We start from the raw sequence: 14,459 nt of genomic DNA, 5'->3' as shown, positions 1-14,459 counted from the left end.
CGAGTGTTCTTAGAACACATTCAACTTGCAAGAGAACAATACGGCCAGCTTCCTCAGAACACCCCCATGTTTTTATTTGCGAACATTTCAGGACACCGCAAGTGTTCTTAGAACACTTTCAACTTGACAACGAACAATACAGACAGCGTCCTCAGGACACCCCCATTTTGTTTATTTGCGAAGATTTCAGGACACCACCTGTGTTCTTAGAACACATTCAACTTGCCATCGAACGATACGGACAGCGTCCACAGGACATCCCCATTTTGTTTTATTTATGAAAATTTCAGGACAACGCGAGTGTTCTTAGAACACATTCAACTTCCCATCGAACAATACGGACGGCGTCCCCATGACACCCCCATTTTGTTTATTTACAAACATTTCAGGACACCACGAGTGTTCTTAGAACACATTCAACTTGCCAGAGAACAATACGGACAGCGTCTTCAGGACACCCCCTACGAACATTTCAGGACACCGCAAGTTTTCTCAGAACATTTTCAACTTGGCAACGAACAATACGGATAGTGTCCTCAGGACACCCCCATTTTGTTTATTTGCGAACATTTCAGGACACCGCAAGTGTTCTTAGAACACTTTAAACATGACAACGAACAAAATGGACAGCGTCCCCATGACACCCCCATTTCGTTAATTTGCGAACATTTCAGGACACCGCGAGTGTTCTTAGAACACATTCAACTTGCAAGAGAACAATACGGCCACCGTACTCAGAACACCCCCATTTTTTTATTTGCGAACATTTCAGGACACCGCAAGTGTTCTTAGAACACTTTAAACATGACAACGAACAAAATGGACAGCGTCCCATGACACCCCCATTTCGTTAATTTGCGAACATTTCAGGACACCGCGAGTGTTCTTAGAACACATTCAACTTGCAAGAGAACAATACGGACAGTGTCCTCAGAACACCCCCATTTCTTTATTTGCGATCATTTAAGGACATTGCAAGTGTTCTGAGAACACTTTCAACTTGACAACGAACAATACAGACAGCATACTCAGGACACCCCCATTTTGTTTATTTGCGAACATTTCAGGACACCACCTGTGTTCTTAGAACACATTCAACTTGCCATCGAACAATATGGACAGCGTCCTCAGGACATCCCCATTTTGTTTATTTATGAACATTTCAGGACACCGCAAGTGTTCTTAGAACACATTCAACTTCCCATCGAACAATACGCACAGCGTCCCCATGAAACCCCCATTTTGTTTATTTACGAACATTTCAGGACACTGCAAGTGTTCTTAGAACACTTTCAACTTGCCAGAGAACAATACGGACAGCGTCTTCAGGACACCCCATACGAACATTTCAGGACACGGCGAGTGTTCTTAGAAAACTTTGAACATGAAAACCAACAAAACGGACAGCGTCCTCAGAACACCCCCATTTTGTTTAATTACGAACATTTCAGGACACCACAAGTGTTCTTAGAACACATTCAACATGCCATCGAACAATACGGACAGCGTCCTCAGGACATCCCCATTTTGTTTATTTACGAACATTTCAGGACACCACGAGTGTTCTTAGAACACATTCAATTTGCCAGAGAACAATACGGACAGCGTCTTCAGGACACCCCCTACTAACATTTCAGGACACGGCGAGTGTTCTTAGAAAACTTTAAACATGACAACAAACAAAAAGGACAGCGTCCTCAGAACACCCCCATTTTGTTTATTTACGAACATTTCAGGACACCACAAGTGTTCTTAGAACATTTTCAACTTGACAACGAACAATACGGATAGTGTCCTCAGGACACCCCCATTTTGTTTATTTGCGAACATTTCAGGACACCGTGAGTGTTCTTAGAACACATTCAACTTGCCATCGAACAATACGGACAGCGTCCTCAGGACACCCCCATTTTGCTTATTTGTGAACATTTCAGGGCACCGCAAGTGTTCTTAGAACACATTCAACTTGCCATTGAACAATACGGACAGCGTGCTCAGGACACCCCCATTTTGTTTATTTGTGAACATTTCAGGACACCGCAAGTGTTCTTAGAACACATTCAACTTGCCATCGAACAGTACGTACAGCGTCCTCAGGACGGTTCCATGTAATAATGTTGCCACAAAAATCTCGCCATGCAAAAATATCACCGAAAAATGGCCGTTTTTTGTGGCAACATTATTGCATGGAACATGCGGGGGACACCCCCGCAGCCCCCAAACTTTATTTTTTTTCTTTTTTCTTTTTCTTTTTTTTTTTTCCCCTGTCCCCATATATATGGTCACCCAAATAATATTGCCACAACATTTTCCCGGCAATATTATTTACGGCAACCATATATATGGGGATATTATTACCTGATACCCTCAGGACATCCCCATTTTGTTTATTTACGAACATTTCAGGACACCACAAGTGTTCTTAGAACACATTCAACTTGCCAGAGAACAATACGGACAGCGTCCTCAGGACACCCCCGTTTTCTTTATTTACGAACATTTCAGAACACCGTGAGTGTTCTTAGAACACATTCAACTTCCCATTGAACAATACGGACAGCATCCCATGACACCCCCATTTTGTTTATTTACAAACATTTCAGGACATCACGAGTGTTCTTAGAACACAATCAACTTGCCAGAGAACAATACGGACAGCGTCTTCAGGACACCCCCTACGAACATTTCAGGACACCGCGAGTGTTCCTAGAACACTTTAAACATGACAACGAACAAAACGGACAGCGTCCCCATGACACCCCCATTTCGTTAATTTGCGAACATTTCAGGACACCGCGAGTGTTCTTAGAACACATTCAACTTGCAAGAGAACAATACGGACAGCGTCCTCAGAACACCCCCATTTTTTTATTTGCGAACATTTCAGGACACTACGAGTGTTCTTAGAACACTTTCAACTTGACAACGAACAATACAGACAGCGTCCTCAGGAAACCCCCATTTTGTTTATTTGCGAACATTTCAGGACACCACCTGTGTTCTTAGAACACATTCAACTTGCCATCGAACAATACGGACAGCGTCCTCAGGACATCCCCATTTTGTTTATTTATGAACATTTCAGGACACCGCGAGTGTTCTTAGAACACATTCAACTTCCCATCGAACAATACGACAGCGTCCCCATGACACCCCCATTTTGTTTATTTACGAACATTTCAGGACACCACGAGTGTTCTGAGAACACATTCAACTTGCCAGAGAACAATACGGACAGCGTCTTCAGGACACCCCCTACGAACATTTCAGGATACGGCGAGTGTTCTTAGAAAACTTTGAACATGACAACGAACAAAACGGACAGCGTCCTCAGAACACCCCCATTTTGTTTATTTACGAACATTTCAGGACACCACAAGTGTTCTTAGAACACATTCAACTTGCCATCAAACAATACGGACAGCGTCTTCAGGACACCCCCTACGAACATTTCAGGACACCGGGAGTGTTCTTAGAACACTTTAAACATGACAACGAACAAAACGGACAGTGTCCTCAGAACACCCCCATTTTGTTTATTTACGAACATTTCAGGACACCACAAGTGTTCTTAGAACACATTCAAATTGCAAGAGAACAATACAGACAGCTTCCTCAGAACACCCCCATTTTTCTATTTGCAAACATTTCAGGACACCGCGAGTGTTCTTAGAACACATTCAACTTGCCAGAGAACAATACGGACAGCATCTTCAGGACACCCCCTACGAACATTTCAGGACACGCAAGTGTTCTTAGAACACTTTCAACTTGACATCGAACAATACTGACAGCGTCCTCAGGACACCCCCATTTTGTTTATTTGTGAACATTTCAGGACACCTCGAGTGTTCGTGTTCTTAGAACACATTCAACTTGCCAGCGAACAATACGAACAGCGTTCTCAGGACACCCCTATTTTGTTTATTTACGAACATTTCAGGCACCACAAGTGTTCTTAGAACACATTCAAATTGCCAGAGAACAATACGGACAGCGTCCTCAGGACACCCCCATTTTGTTTATTTGCGAACATTTCAGGACACCGCGAGTGTTCTTAGAACACATTCAACTTGTCATCGAATAATACGGACAGCGTCCTCAGGACAAAATGACAACAGCGCATGGAACATGCACAATCAGCAATAATAATTAGCACAAAGGCACCGCATGGCGAGAATGGTCTGCAAATTGAAATTAAATCATGCATACGAATAAATAATAAGATGACAGATATTAGGAAAATGGTCAACTACACAAATTATCAGATGTTAAAGTATTAAAACCAAGCAGTAGTAGGCAGTAATAGACCAACAAGAGGTGTGCATACAAGTGACATAAATGTTAAAAGACCATGCCAGAACATACAGCAGTGGTGGTTGGCAGGCTGTTAAAACCTAGAGTAAGACAATGATTAAAGTGCTAATGCAGGAGTGGGGAAAAAGATTTGTTCACCACCAATAGAAGTGGGATATACTGATTGCTCACAATAACAAGTCACATGGTAAAAAGCCAAAACCAAACCGGACCAAACAGCATAGTAATTATGTGTGGTCCTGTATGACCTAGGGCACAACCCTACAGAATTAAAGGCACATAGGGTTTAAAAAAACAATATGTAAGAGCACACCTCAATATAAAATGTACAACAATGTCATTCCATCATGGATGCCAACTGCGGCTGCTAATAAGTGAACTGGTCAGTGGTATAATCATGAATAGGGGCAGAATATTAAAACACATACGAATATGAACAGTTCGGGCATGAAGTGCATAAGTAGCAAATAGCTAAAAGGAGAAATCTCCATGCTAAAGTGCAAGTGCAAAAAGCTCGAACAGTCCAGGCAGTCAAGGACGACAATGGCAATTGAGCAAAGCATGTGTAAAAAAGAAAGGCCCAGAGGAGTAAAACCTCAAAAAAAAATGAAATTCATGAACTCAAGTAAATAGGACCAACCACCTATACACAGAAAAACAGAAATAAACAGAGAGGAAAGGACCAAGAAAAAATATTCTTCCTAGGGTGTATAAGACAGAGAAGTCCCCACAGATTGCAGTAGTGAGCAGCCAGTTGTAGGCAAAAATAAAAGAGTCTTAAATGGATAAGATAAAACAAATCAAATCCAGGGCTAGAAAAATCCTTGCATGAACAACAGTGAAAATTCATGAGAGCATAATCATGAAAGGAAAGAGAAGAGGCAAAGAAGAGCAAAATGTAGAAGAATACACAATAAAAGAGAGAAATTAGGTCCCCAAGAAAGTATATAACTCCTCATCCACATTGTGATCCTTAGGCGACTTGGTGTCAAAGTCCAAAATTAATCTTGTCTCAAGTTGTCTGAGTTTTAGGACACGATCCCCGCCTCTGGGGTGTATGGGTACATGTGCCACTGGAAAGAAGGTTAACAAGTTAACATCATTCCCATGTTCCCGTTTAAAATGTTTAGCCATTGGGTATGCTGGGTCCGAGTTCTTAATGGCTCTGAGATGTTGCAGAATGCAGAGTTTGAGTTTGCAGGTTGTACTCCCAATGTACCATCTCATGCATGGGCATGACAGGACGTACACCACAAATGTAGTGTCGCAATTTATAGAATATTTGACCTTAAAAGGAATGGTGGTGACTGGATGTACAAATGACTTCAACACAGTGGCATGAGCGCAGGCTTTACCTTTCATGCATTTGGAAAATCCCATAGAGGAGACGGGTGGCCAGTTCATACTAGGTACATTCTTTTCGACGGGGGTAAAAAACTAGACACCAATTTATCTTTGAGGGATGGCACACGTTTAAAGGTCATAGTAGGACATTTGGACAGGACAGAGCTGAGATCATTGTCTAGAGTTAAGACATGCCAATGTTTTTCCACAATTTTACATATGTCATTGGAGGCAGTGTCAAAAGAGATGATCAATCTAGGGTCATCATTGGTACTGGATTTGACAGGTTTATCATCGTACAGGAGTTTGTCTCTAGACATGCCACGTGCCTTAGTGTATGCCATCTCAATAGTTCTTTTGTCATAACCTTGTTTCAGAAATGCAGCCGCCGCCAATGCACAATGATGGTCGAACCAATCAATGTTCGTACAGTTCCGTCGAAAAAAGTGATAAATTCACCATAGGGAATTGATTTTTTACACGCTGGGGGATAGCAACTATTGTCATGGAGGGGCAGGTCAGTATTGGAAGGTTTTATGTGTAATGCCGTATGAATGCCAGTGCTGTCCAGCATAACAATGACATCCAAATAAACATCTCAGAGCGGCTATGACATTCAGTGAAGGTGCAATTAGCCTTGTTAGTATTGATATCCTTAACAAAAGATAGCCAGTCATTCTCCAAGCCCTTCCAAATAATAAACACATCATCTATGCGATACCTAATAATGCCATGCACTGAACCTTCCTCCCATATTGACCCCCGGGCGCGATACTATGACCACTGCTTATCCCCACAGGTCGCTTCCACCTACCCGTACTAATAAGCCTCCCCAATTTTACATTGGCCACTCCCCCATTCCACAAAATGTTGGCCTTGATGTCACTGGTAATAGGGGCTGGGGTGAGATGTCCCATGCAGCAATTAACAAGGGAGAGGCCAGGCTCACGGGACCCAACATGCCGTGGTGCTGTGGGCAAGGCAGCACCACACGGGAAGGACTTACTTCCCACCTCCCTTCAACACTTCCCAATGTGCACACCCATAACCTGGAAGCAGGACCAAAGCAGGTGCCCCAACGTGCTGATGGCCTTATATGGGGGCGCATTGGCCGTGGCTCCCCCAGCGACGCCCCTTGATGACGTATCTACCCCCCTAACCATACTCTGGGCGTTGAGTGCAGAGCCACCCCCCTCTTTAGCATAAGTAGAAGTAGGCGTTCCCGCTAAGGGCGGCCCACACCAAGAGGCCGTTTGCTGTGGAGCGGAAGCCTCGCGAGGTAGGGATGACTGAGTCCAGCCATGCGTGTGTATCTGAATGACTGGGACTGACTGACTGTGTGTCTAATATTGAGTTACTGACTGAATGTGTCTAAGTGATGGTGTGACTGCATGAGTGGCAGGGTGATTGAGTCACCCTCAGACTGGCAGACTGAGTTGGAGAGTGAGTGAGTGGCTTACTGACTAACTGACTGACTAACTGACTGACTAGGGAGAGAGTGAATAGTTGGTTGAGGGAGTGAGTGGGTTAGTGAGTGACTGGTTGGCTGATTGACTGGTTGGCTGGAAATGTTACAAAAGCCTGCAACTAGCACAAGCAAGGGCTATTTCTGACATAGTGGGCCTCATTACGAGTTTGGCGGTAGCAATGGAGCTATTAGCTCCATGGCTGCCACCAAACCGGGCCCATTTACCGGGTACCTGCAATGAGGATTACTGGCTCATTCCAACATTGGAGGACCCGGTGATTCCTCCTTGCAGGTACCATTCCCCATTCCCATTTGAGCCCCCACAGGGCTCAATGGGAATGGGGATGGAGGTAACAATGGGCAGATTACAACTGGCCCATTGTTACCTCCTTCTTCCCCTCGCGGGACCCAGAAAGCACGCCTGGTTTGACCAGGCGTGCGATCCGGGTCCCGCGATGGGAACCTCGTAATAGTGCAGAGTGGGTTTAACGGTGCCAGCACCATTATCGGCGCTGTTAAACCCATTCCGCACTAGTTGTAATGAAGCCCTGTGTCTTTTTTTCCCCCAGCAGATCCAAACAGTGCTCTTGGTGAAAGCTGCAAACGAGGATTTTTCTTCTTAGTGTTACAAACTCTCGAGGCCAGGATGGATAAAGAAAACAAGAGTAAACTCTTGGGAGGAAGTAGTCTGCTACTCCAATGCAAATATGCTACCTTTTTAAGAAATAGTATCTCAAGTAAGGATTTCTTTTAATATGTTTTTCTTATTTATTTCTTGGTTATTTTATTTGGGTGTTTTATATTGTACTTTTTGACCCCCTTCAACTGCATCAAGGGTGTGATCAGTAGCTGGGTGGGTGGGAGCGCTTGTGCGGGTAGAAATATTGTGTGTGTGTTGTTGGGCCTCAATACGATTTTGGCGGTAGCCTTGCCGCATGGCTGCCGCCAAAATCGGGTCTGGGTTCCCAGAAGGGGAAATTACCGGGCCATTCCGAGTTCGGAGGGCCCGGTAATTCCTCCCTCCAGGAACCCGGTCCCGGACCTTCCCCATTCCCATTTCAGCCCCCATAGGGATGAATGGGAATGGGGGAGGGAGCAAACAACGGGCCGATTACGAGCGGCCCATTGTTTGCTCCCTCTTCCCCTCACGGGACCCGGCAATCACGCCTGGTTTGACCAGGCATCACTTACTGGGTCCCATGAGGGGAGCTTGTAATGAGGAGGAACAGGTTTAACGGGTGTGTTTAGAAGTGTAGGGGCAGAAGGGGAGGTATTTGGGAAAGAAGAGCACTGGGGCAGTTGGGGGAGATGAGGGGTGGGGTAGTTTGGGTAGAAGGGAATTTGGTCACTGGTCACAGCACTCGCTATTCATCTCACAAACTGTCTCAGTTCCAACTAGCCGTAGCGGCAAGCTTGCCGCACCAGTTCTAAAGTGAGTGGCTAAACGCAGACTTGGTTAAGACATTTTTATTACACTAGTAGTGGGTTTAAAACTCCAATTGATTCATTAACTTTCAGAAGACTGCTTTGAAAAAACACTGGGAGGCCTGTGCATGGTGCAGTGTGTGCCTAGAGGGCTAATTGTCCCCGCTGGCTTGGCCTCATGTCGGAGATGAATATTAGTTTTTTTAAGCATGGTGTTCAACAAATTTAAATATCCAGATAAAATGAAACCATTTGTGTCAAACTAGAAGCCATCATAGTTAGTGAGCTTTATTTTTTTAGCTGAATTTCATTGCCCAGGAAGAAGTGCTATTAGAATGTGTAATATTAATGTTTGTGCTACTATTTCAGTGTACTGGGATACAATGCCAGCAAGCTGGCCATCAAGCACTGCCTGGAACTGGCTCTTCAGTGGAAAAAGAATCAGACCGGAACCACCGGGTGTCTGTTCCCAGTCCTGGTCCAGAAACAGCATCAGATGTAAGCACCCCTTGAGTAAAAAAAAAAGTTGGTTGACGCACCTCAACTCTCGCTCTCTGCTGTTGAACATTCCTCTGATATCTTTTTTTTTATTATACTTGATTTAATCAAATTAATGATTTTTACAAGGCGAAGAAAAGAAGACATGAAAAGAACAACAGCAAAGAGACATTTTTAAATGTAGTAAAACACGCTGTCTCTGATTCCCTAATTCTGAAGCACGACTGGACTTGCTTGCTGGATTAGGGATCCAAGGATCTGCTTCAGTGTCTGTGCGGTAGCGATTGTCCAGGAAGTTCTTTCACCGCTAATGAGTCTTTCTCACCACACCTGTTCATCCTGGATGTGAGAGGCAGACAGGTACCCCTGCAGGTATTTCGAACCTATAACCTCTGTTCCTGGGCAGTTGAGTAACAGATGCCGTATTGTTTCAATTTCTTCGTCTTTTTGACAAAAACAGCATTTCTTTGAAATGGTTAAGCCTCTAACTGCCAAGATCTCATGAGTTTCAAGTAGATTTAGACGGGCCCTCATAAAGGTGTTCCTTATTGATTTTCTAGGACATTTTTCTAGGTACTTCGGAACAGAGTTTAGTTTCCTCAGCTGTGGAGGAAGATGACTGGTCGATTTGTACTCCGCGGCAGTGTCCAAAGTCTTTATCCAGTCGAGTTCCTCCATCTTCCTTTTTATCTTCATCTGATTTTGTATTAACTCGGCCTCAGATGATTGAATTTCGTCCAACTTTGCTATACATGTGTTTTCCCATGTTTTCAGCATACTACATCGGGAGCCCACTGTTTCTTCTCTGATCATGTTTAGGATGTTCGGACAGTTGGGTAACCAGGTTTTCCTGTAAAGCATCGTACTGTTTCTTTCGATGTTCGCTTCCAGTGAGAGGAGGCCGAGTTCCCGTCTAATTAGGATCATAGATGTAGATTATTTAGGAAGACCCAAGTCGGTACGCCAGAAGTAACCTTCCAACCTGATCCATAGCTTTCCAGGCATTTGGGGCATGGCCTCCGCGGCAAGTTAGAGATGGCACCACCTTAGATCGATAAAATCTTATCATAGGGATAAGTGAGAATCGGCCGTACTTGTTGTCTAGGGCCAGAGCTTGGGCAGATAGTTTCCTTGATCTTTTCAGGAGGGATTGTTGCATTGCTGTATTTGTTCCTGAACTGTCTAGGGTCACACCAAGGTATTTGAAGAGTTATACCTTTTTGAGTATCAAGCCTTCAAGGAACCAGTTCAAGTGTTCCTTTCGCTTTTGTGTTTTTTCAGAACTAGGACCTTAGTTTTTGCAACATTGATTTGCAGGTCATTTCCATGGATATAGACAGCCAGGTTGTCACGTTGGCGTTGAAGGCTGAAGGGGGTGTGATCCATTAAAATCAGATCATTAGCATACAACAGATGAGTGATTTTGGTCAGGCCCGTGGTAGGTGGAAAAGATCTAATAGCAAGCTCTGAGTCCTTGAAGTCACCCATATATGCTATAAAAAGGGCCGGGACTAGTGGACAGCCCTGCTTGACTCCACGTTCTGCCTGAATTCCGTTGGATAATAGACCAGCTTGATTTAGTCTCACTCTCAGTCTGGTGTTCTCATGGAGAGTGCAAATACGTTGGAGGATGTCAGGACTACAGTTCCACTCTTTTACTTTCTTCCACAGAGTCTCTCTATTGATCTGGTCAAATGCTTGGGCCAGGTCAATGAAGGCCACAAAAACTCAAGGAGCCCCATCAATGATTTTGCTCTTTAGTGCGCTCATGAGCATGATGTTAGCCGTTGTCCCAATGTTTTTGGTGAATCCAGTTTGAAAAGGATCTGCACAGGGGGCGGTTTTTTCCCATTGCTGGAAGTGTTTTAATAAGAGGGCTCCAAAGACCTTAACAATCAGGTCGAGTAGCGCAAAGGGGCGATAGTTACTTGGCTCCTCTTTGCATCCCTTCTTGAATATTGGGACCACAATAGACGTGGTCCAGGATGATGGAATCGACTTTGCTTCCGCGCACCTTTTGAAGATCGCACTAATGAGCGACGGCCATTCCTCTGAGCACTTTTTAAGGTCCACATTGGTAATACCGTCGGGGCACGGGGCTTTAGATGATTTCAATCTGTGTATGACCTCTATTATATCTTCTTTCGGTCAACCCAGTGTTCTGGTTGAGGTTTTTCCTCTGAAGCTGATGGTAATGTGGTTCGTTTGAAAAGTAGTTTGGAAAAGTTCATCCAAGTCTCCTCGTCGATGTTGTTAAACGGAGCGTCCTCCACGGATCGATCAGCTGATCTAAGTAATGCCCAAAATTCACGGGGATTATGACCAAAAACGTTTCTCAACATTTCTTCCGTGTCCTGTTGGTAGAGGTCAGGTGGTGCTGTCTGACCCAGGATTTATATGATCTTTCAGCGGTGCCTAATTGTTCTAAGTTGGCTGATGACGGATGTGTCCGGGTGAGCTGCTTCAGTTTCCTAAGATCTCGGCGTTTCCCAATCAGGGTCTCACAATATACATGGTTACGTGGGTTACAAAGGGTTTTGCTCTTTTTGACATTAGATAGGTATGCGACCAAGAGGGGCCGATAATCCGGTGGTGCTTGCCTAACGTTTGCACGGCGATCGTCAGATCCCTTTAGGTAGTGTCTTGTTATAACCGTTAGAGATCTGACAGACAATTTTAGATGATTACCTTGTCGATTGCACTCAACTTGATTTTGCATGAAAAGTTTTTGTGCGGGGCGTGATTTCCACGTGAAGGCCAGTAGGTTGTGATCACTGGCAGTAGATTTCAATACTTCAAATGACACAGCTTGTGCAGCTAGAGATCTAGTTAAGAAGATATGGTCAATATCGGTGCTCGGTTTAGCCTCGGGAATAAGTCACCTGCGTTCAGGAAGTCTCTTGAAGATACTAAGGTGATCCACTTGTTACCTCTTTCTTCTCTGTGCGATGAGAACTTCTGTTGAGCGGACAAGTCATCTTGCGGGTGACATTTGGCATTGAGATCGCCACATATTATCACGTTTGCAGCCTGGTACTCTGAGTGCCTCGTCAATTGCTTGTTCAACCATCAAGAGAAAGGTCTTGTCATCCATGGCCTGAGGGTTCCAATAAGTGTTCATAACAATCAACAGCGATGAAGCGGACGTTGAATCTTCTCCTGTACGTTGGTCCCATCGAAGTAATGTGACCAGTAGATACGTGGTTGTAATCAGCATTTTCTGAAAATGCAGCCCACTGCCTGAGCGTATCGCCGTTATAATGCCTGAAAATAGGTGTCCCTGAGCCTTTTTTTGCTCGAAAAAACGCTATATTGTATCCGTCCATTGTTGGTTTTGCCATCATCAAGGATTCCTGTATGTGAAAGAGGCCTAGGTTTAGGCCGCCCTCCTTAGTCAGATGGTGAAAGGCCCGAGTGTTCCAGGACCCCAAAGTCAGCACCTCTTGCAAAAAGTGGGCGATTCATCGAGGGATCCAATTTGGGCCAAGGAAGACTGGCGCATTGCTATTGCTTCTTATTAATCATAAGCGCCTTCGGGATCCAAGACCAAAGTTGTGAGAGAAGGTCCTGCTTTGGATTGGATTGGGACAGGTTGTTGTCAGGCTTTGGAGCTTGCAGAAAGGTTCGCTGGATTTTATCCAGGGGTCCATGCGTAAAACTCCCTATGCCAATGGATCTTTGTAATTTGATTTATCTATGGACGTTGCCTGCTCCAGAGGTTGTTTGTGGTAAACAGAACGCAAACTCTCTTGTAAGCTGATTGTCGGTTCACATGGAAAGGTAAATGCTATTTCTTTCATAAGTTTATCTTTTTTTGTGGATGCATCGGTCATCTGTGACACTGGCATACAGTGGGAAGACTCAGAGTAGGCAGAGCTTTTGATTCTTGTGTTCCTGGCGGCATCATGGGACGTCATCATAAACGGGTGTGAATCATTATCTGCTAGTTCTAAAAGGTCGAAGACCAGCTTCAAGACCTTTTCAGCAGCATCCAGGATCATGGTCCTTACCTAAGAGGAGAATACGTGAAGGTATGCAGTGGCTTTTACCCCTTCATGGATTGGCTTAACCAGTGGGATATCATCTGTTCTCAAAAGCCTCAAGGTCAGAATACATTGAAATAAGTTGAGCACATAGCCTCGATTTAAGATAATATATTTCTTATTATCGAGGAGTTGTTCTAACTTGAACGAGCGTTTAGGCTTTGGGCGTGAAGAAGATTTCCGATTTCCCAACTTTGAGACAAGTCTGGGCCGTCTTGGACAAACTTTTACTGAGTGGGAGCTCTGCAGATGTCTCTGCGGCATAGGAGGCAGGCGGACGCGGATGGAATGAGCAACCCGTTTCTTGCCGATTTTGGAGTCATAAGACGGGGAGCAGCGGCACACTTCCTCTCGCCTATTGTCTGTGAGAGCTGATCTCGGAGACAGAACACTGACTGCTTGGTTGGCCCGTCATGGTAAGTCACGAGGTGGCCTCTCCCTTTCTGCTGGGCCCCAAGTAGGCTTAGCAATTAGTTTCTTGCAGCGGTTTTCCAGAGTCTGAAATGGAGGTTCTTCTGGACTTTGGACTCCCGATTCAGGGTGATTCGAGGACGTAACTGAACCCGGGGGTTTGCCAGTTTCTTCGACTCCAGGAGTACCAGGTGGAGAATTTTCCATCTTCGGCCTCTGAGACCGAATAGACACTTAAGGTCATCAAATTGTCGTCTACAGCATGCTCCTCCAACGAATTTATTGGTGGTTTTCAAGAGGGGATATCATCATCTGCATGCCTAGAATTCGGCGACCGACCTCTAGTTGTGCTGGATTTTCCATCCAAACTTTTGGTTGTGGAAGCCAGATTGAGGGCCCCCCCTCGTTATGAGTGAGGTCCTCAACTCGTGATGGTGGCTGCATGTTGTCTAATTGGTCCTTGGCCTTTGAGCCAGCGAAGATTGCAAAGTCTTTGCTTAAGGGTTCTTTTAATGATAGATCAGTCTTGGCAGAATCTTCCAAAGTAGGTAAGATGAGAATCACCTCATTGTTAATTGCGCCATTGGGGCGTAAACCCCCAGGCTTACTCTTGTTGTTTTTGGCTGCAGCATCTTTAGTGCTGTTTTTCACCTTAGGAGTGTGGACCTCTAAATTTTGACTTATCGAGGGAGAGAGAGTCTGTGTGCTGATTTCAGCAGTTGTTAGGGATTTAACAGAAGACAGAGGGGAGGGAACCTCTTGATCGGCTTGAGGATGTTCTTTTGGAATATTACAAGACCCTTGATCCACTTGGTTGTTTAGGGCGTTGATATAGCCTTCAAGGAAAATCAGTCTGCTGTTCATCATCGCTGTAATGGATATATGGTCGTTTAAGGCTTCGTTAATGGACTCAGTTTGCAAAAAGGCATTATCGACATAAGATCCGGCTTCTT

General features: G+C 44.7%; 1 long non-coding RNA gene across 1 annotated transcript in view; it reads left to right on the top strand.

Annotated features, from left to right (window-relative positions):
* LOC138569058 (uncharacterized) overlaps positions 1-9,042 on the top strand; it is a 153,953-nt gene extending 144,911 nt beyond the window's left edge. Inside the window, exon 3 of the long non-coding RNA XR_011303092.1 lies at positions 8,924-9,042. This is a non-coding gene — a long non-coding RNA (uncharacterized lncRNA). The remainder of the gene's footprint in view (positions 1-8,923) is intronic.
* The last annotated feature ends 5,417 nt before the right edge of the window (positions 9,043-14,459 follow it).

The sequence above is a fragment of the Ambystoma mexicanum genome, chromosome 2q (assembly GCF_040938575.1).
Source record: "Ambystoma mexicanum isolate Mex_15411 chromosome 2q, UKY_AmexF1_1, whole genome shotgun sequence".
NCBI lineage: Eukaryota > Metazoa > Chordata > Amphibia > Caudata > Ambystomatidae > Ambystoma > Ambystoma mexicanum.
This window is presented reverse-complemented; position numbering and strand designations above follow the sequence as displayed.